Genomic DNA, 6,553 nt, shown 5'->3' on the forward strand with positions numbered 1-6,553 from the left:
TAAATGTGTGTTCTCACTAGTTAGGGAGCCTCGGCTACACGACAGGGATCACTGCGCTGGACCGTGACAGATGGCACAATTGTGCGTTTCCTGGACAACCAAGGAACGCGTCTGGTGTTTGGATAGACACGCGCGAACCCATCTAACACCAGGCACGTGCCTGTCCAAATTGGTCCCTGGGGTCAGTGGGTTCCGTTTCCATCAGATGGGACCATCACTAATTGGAGTTCTTTCTCCCACAGCATTAGTCTTTATGCTCGATATAGATTCATGACGTGTCATGCACTCAATAGTCTACATTTCATTTTAATATTTCAGTATTTTCCAGAATTCAACAAAACCCGTCTTAAAAAGCAAGCATGAAAACAGAATAAAGGGAGGGAAATAATCACATGTAGCCAGGCTATCATAAAGAGCTGGCGCCTGTCAGTCGCGCAGGTAAGTTAATTTACATGTCATATGCGTCATGTCTTAATTTACTCGAAAAGGCACAGATTTAATTATAGTAATGCTTCCTTGCAGACGGAGTGAGTGAGGCAGTCACTGTTCATAAAGTGTCAACTCAACATCCGGGTCAATGGCCTCAGGGTGCGACTGCAGTAATTACTGTAGCTGTCGGATTGTACACTGCTGCAGGACGTGAAGTTATTAGAGTTACTGTTGTAAAATGTGCCATTAGTGACACCGTGTTTGGCACACATCATCTCTTGAAACCGTTTAGCTTGCGGTTTGTTCCACATAGGCCAATTCGAGACGAGTTATGTATGTTATCATTTCGCGTGTTCAACTTTGGTAATCATGAAATTAAATATGTTTTTTTTTTGTAATATTATTTAAAATAATTTTTGTTACAGTTTTCTTTAAAAATAAATAAATACTCAATAAACGTATCAATTTCATACAGCCTCGCTCGGTTTATTCATAAAGTCGTCACTAGGTGGCGCTGCAGTATTCCTGTGGGTTTCAAGATGCTTCACAGGTTTGAGGGAGGCAAATCCATATCACTACAATCAGATTTATATTTTCAGTTGCGTGAATAGGTACTGATGTTATATCATTTTATTTTAGTTTAGTCTAGAAAGATCTGCACTGGAGACAACAATTCTTAAGATCCCTGTGGTCCTGATGCAACATCCTCCACTTTCTCTCTTTCTCTCTTGCTCTGTGTGTGTACAATAATATGATTACTTGTGAGCGGTGATGGGATCAAGTGTAGCTGTAATATAATTAGCACATGATGGAGAACTGGCTATCAGTGCATTATCAGCATTCACTCATCCACATCATCAGGTCTGTAATAATGTCCAAACTCTGGACCGGTTCAATTTTTTATATAGCAAACACTCACGTTAAACAAAACAGATGACTGCACTTTATAATCATTGTTGATTTGATCAGAATGATCTCTGTCCCTTCTTTCCATCTCTCTTTTTCCACCACACATACAGTCGCCTCATATTTGTGTTCTTCATAGCTCAGTCTCAATAATTCATTGATTTTCTCCTAGTTTACAAAATATTCCATGACAACCACATTCCTTCTTTACTACTACAAGCATCTCTGTCTCTATGGCAACCTTCTCTGCTTTCCAAAGATTCAGAGAGAAAAGCCACAGGACAAAGAGACCCGAAAAAGAGAATGAGATGGAGAGAGCCAAGGCCAGATGGATGTTCTGTTTAGAATGAGCATCTCATAAAGAATACAGGATGACAAATTGAAACAAACATGTGTCTCTCTTTCAGATATTTTCAAGTCTATTTATCTATCTATCTATCTATCTATCTATCTATCTATCTATCTATCTATCTATCTATCTATCTATCTATCTGTCTATCTGTCTGTCTGTCTGTCTGTCTGTCTGTCTGTCTGTCTGTCTGTCCGTCCGTCCGTCCGTCCGTCCGTCCATCCATCTATCCGTCTGTCTGTCTGTCTGTCTGTCTATCCATATATCTGTCTGTCTGTCTGTCTGTCTGTCTATCCGTCTATCTGTCTGTCTGTCTGTCTATCCGTCTATCTGTCTGTCTGTCTGTCTGTCTGTCTATCCGTCTATCCGTCTGTCTGTCTGTCTGTCTATCCGTCTATCTGTCTGTCTGTCTGTCTGTCTGTCTATCCGTCTATCTGTCTGTCTGTCTGTCTGTCTGTCTGTCTGTCTGTCTGTCTGTCTGTCTGTCTGTCTGTCTGTCTATCTATCTATCTATCTATCTGTCTGTCTGTCTGTCTGTCTGTCTGTCTGTCTGTCTGTCTGTCTGTCTATCTGTCTGTCTGTCTGTCTGTCTGTCTGTCTGTCTGTCTATCTATCTGTCTGTCTGTCTATCTATCTATCTGACTGTCTGTCTGACTGTTTGTCTGTCGATCTGTTTATCTTGGTGCCGGGTTTTGGAACAGATGTCAGCGTGTTATAGCCGTGCTCAGTGTTGCTGCAGTCAATCCATGGTGTTAATGGACAGCATATAGGAAGAGAGAGCATATTGAATTTCATTGGTTCAGGTAGGGTTGGTGGGTGGGTCTAGAATGCCCCAGTGATGACTGCGTCAGAATATGCGTCAAATTCTTACGTTTCAAAATAGTAACCTTGAGGGAGGGGGTAAATGGTGGAACTACTTCTCTGCTGCATGAATTTGATATCACACTACTCAAAGTTTCACACACACACACACACACATGCACACACACACAGTCCTTCGCACACATGTCCATACTCATATTTGTAGTTCTCTTACAGTATACAAGCCATGCAAGCAAGTGCATGTGAGTAGTACAGCTCTCTGACCTTGAGTTGTTCATTGAATCAGAAGACAACTACTATCTCTTGGGTGCTGTAGCTGCGGAAACAGCTGTAAGTGTCTCCAGGTTCAGGATGACTCATCACATAGACATACAGCCACATTTATTCTTTTTTTTACACGATCTTGTTAATTCAAACCTTTTCTTAAGCAGGATGTTACAATAATTCCAAAAATCAATTAAATATTCTATATCTGTTTCAGAAGTGTATCTGTCAGTTCCATGGGAAACACAAGACCAACAGGATCTATAGGACACACAAAAACAAACATACACCTGTTTAGACAGGTAAAGAGAGAGAGTATTTACCTATCTATCTATCTATCTATCTATCTATCTATCTATCTATCTATCTATCTATCTATCTATCTATCTATCTATCTATCTATCTATCTATCTATCTATCTATCTATCTATCTATCTATCTATCTATCTATCTATGTCTGTTGGTCTTAAAAGTATACAGTGTATTGGTAGGCCAACTTGTATCCAGGAATGTGTGTTGTGTTAGATATGAATCAGTTTTTCCTCTCTCTCTCTACTACTTTGATCAGTTAAGCATCTTTTCTGGCTATCTGTCTTTCAGTCTTTCTCTCTCATTATCTTTCTTTCTGTCTGTTTATCACTCAATCTGTTTCACTGCCCTCTTTTGTTGTTCAGCCCACTTGAGTGACAGTTCGCTGGTTCATCCAGACCGCTGTATACTGAAATAATTGTCCAGAAAGTGCTTCTTAGTCCAGTTTATCTGTGAAGGAATGAGTGCCAGTATAGAAAAGTGCTGTGAGCATTTGTGCACATGATACTGGAATGGAAAGATGATATTACACTGATCAAAACAATAGAAGGTAGAAACTGGAATGGAGGTGTAGAGCACTGAACGCTGGCCAGAAAAACAGAGCATACTGAGTGAGAGCAAGTGCGTGTTAATGAGTCACAACCACATCACCTCTGCGCTGTGTGAGTCACCTATAGGTACAATGATGAATGGGTAGAGGTGGGGAAGAACAGACAGATCGGATAGATAACAGACAGAATAGATGAATAAAATGTGATATGTTAAAACATATGTAAAACAAAGACTCAGTTTATTTAGATTTCAGTTTTCACTGTCAGGATTTATTTTAAGACAGACAAACCTATGGACATCTTTTTATTTTATTCAGAGGCACAAACTGAGCAAAAAATACAGTGTACATTTTGGTGCAGCTGCTTATATTTATATGACCAACAACAAGGGATGAAATTCCAATAGCTTGTAATGCAAATCAATGAATCCTTTATAACAGAATACATACAGTACATAAAATGCATAAATATCAGTTGTATCTCCCAGAAATATGTCTTAGTAAGATCATATTTAAATGCTTAGTTTTATGATCAAAGCCCAGGTTTTGTATTTGTATGTTAGGATGTTTTTTTAAAATTGAATAAAATGAAACCTAAAAGAAATTCAAATCACATGAGCCTATATTTTATTCACAATAGAACATAGATAACATAACAAATGTTTAAACTGAGAAATTTTACAATTTTATGCACAAAAATTAGCTCATTTCAAATTTGATGTCTGCTACAGGTTTCAAAATAGTTGGGACGGGGGCATGTTTACCATGGTGTAGCATCTCCTCTTCTTTTTAAAACAGTTTGAAGACATCTGGGCATCTAGGTTATGAGTTTCTGGAGTTTTGCCTTCCAGAACATGCAAGCTGCCCATACCGTATATCATCAGAGATGCTGGCTTTTGAACTGAACACTGATAACACACTGGAAGGTCTCCCTCCTCTTTAGCCCGGAAGGCGTCCGTGATTTCCAACAAGAATGTCAAATGTGGACTCGTTTGACCATAGAACACTTTTCCACTTTGAAACAGTCAATTTTAAATGAGCCTTGGCCCACAGGACTTGACGGCTGCTTCTGGACCTCGCATTTTGCGTTGCATCAAAAGCAAATAGAAATTACAATCACTGCCACTACCTCGTCTACACTGGATACAGTACACAGATGCGCATTCACTTTCCGACACAGTTCACACGTTTGAGTCTATCATCAATTGGACAAATGGAGTGAAAGACTGTTCACTTTGGTTTATACAGATTGTTCACGTCTTTGGACAAAAGGACCCCAGCATAAGGAACAAGAGGATAGTTTATTTTTAATGGCTTCCCGAATCGTGTCAGAAGATTGTTATGAGTATTTTGTTTTGTAAACGAGGCACAGTGTCATAGAGTATGGAAGGATTTTCTGGACTATTTTCAAAAGGAATTGCAAGTTGTATTTTCGATTGCGTTTTCCACATGTGGGCGCATAAATTGTGACACAATCCAAATGCAATTGCAAATCTTGCATTACAGTTTGCATTTTTGCTTTATTTATTATAATAATAATAATATATCTTTTTTATTACCCCAAATGCAGCGGTTATACCCTGCTAACAGTGGGAGCAACAACAGTACGCACAATAGGTCAATATTCACTATTACCCACACTTTTCACCTGTCTCAACATCACTCACTGTTTCTCTCATTCTGATTGATGCAAATGAGTAAACAGACAGTGCAAACAGTAAATTTTAAATGAGCCTCGGCCCACAAGACTTGACGGCTGCTTCTGGACCATGTTTCCTTTTTGCATGATAGAGCTTTAGTTGGCGTCTGCAGATGGCACAGCGGATTATGTTTACAGACAGTGGTTTTTGGAAGTATTCCTGGGCCCATTTAGTAATGTCAATGACAGAATCATACCGATGAGTGATGCAGTTTCGTCTGAGGGCCCAAAGACCATGGGCATCCAACAAAGGTCTTCGGCCTTGTCCCTTACGCACAGAGATTTCTCCAGTTTCTCTGAATCTTTTGATGATGTTATGCACTGTAGATGATTAGATTTGCAAAACCTTTGCAATCTGATGTTGAGGAAAGTATTCCAAAATCTTTTTTATGCATACTTTCACAGATTGGAGAGCCTCTGCCCATCTTTACTTCTGAGAGACTCTGCCTCTCTAAGACATCCCTTTTATAGCTAATCATGTTAAAGATCTGATGTCAATTAACTTAAGTAGTTGCTAGATGTTCTCCCAGCTGATTCTTTTCAAAATTTCTTACTTTTTCAGCCCTTTGTTTCCCCCGTGCCAACTTTTTTGAGACCTGTAGCAGGCATCAAATTTGAAATGAGCTCATTTAGTGGATAAAAGTGTAAACGTTCTCCATTTAAACATTTGTTATGTTCTCTATGTTCTATTGTGAATAAAATATTGGCTCATGTGATTTGAAAGTCTTTTAGTTTTAATTTTATTCAAATTTAAAAGACGTCCTAACATTTCTGCAATTCGGGTTGTATTAAAAGGCTTTTTACTTGCCAAAAAAATATAAACTATAATTCAGACGATAGAAAGGTGTGTAGTAGATTGTGTATATCAGAGATTTCAGCAAAGTTTTGATCATGTTAAAATGTGCATATTACATATGATCAGTAGGCTTTGAGTGTTAATTTCATGACATCAACATAGAGACTGAAATTAACTCAGAAATTATGGACCTCTGAAAATAAAGACCTTTTGAAATTCCACAACAGACATATCCAATTAAACATATTTCTGCTTTGAGTTAACTTGAACTTAATGTCTGTCCTGGTAGAGCAGGGCAAAAAGTGTTTGCAGACAAACACAGCCCACATCTCTTCACTTACTCTTTGTCTTCATCAAATTTTCTAGCTCAAACTACTATTGAAGTGTCCACGCTTGGCTGGTTCTTTGAAATCTGATTTAAGATATTAA

This window comes from Barbus barbus (genome assembly GCF_936440315.1).
Source record: "Barbus barbus genome assembly, chromosome: 1".
Classification (NCBI taxonomy): domain Eukaryota; kingdom Metazoa; phylum Chordata; class Actinopteri; order Cypriniformes; family Cyprinidae; genus Barbus; species Barbus barbus.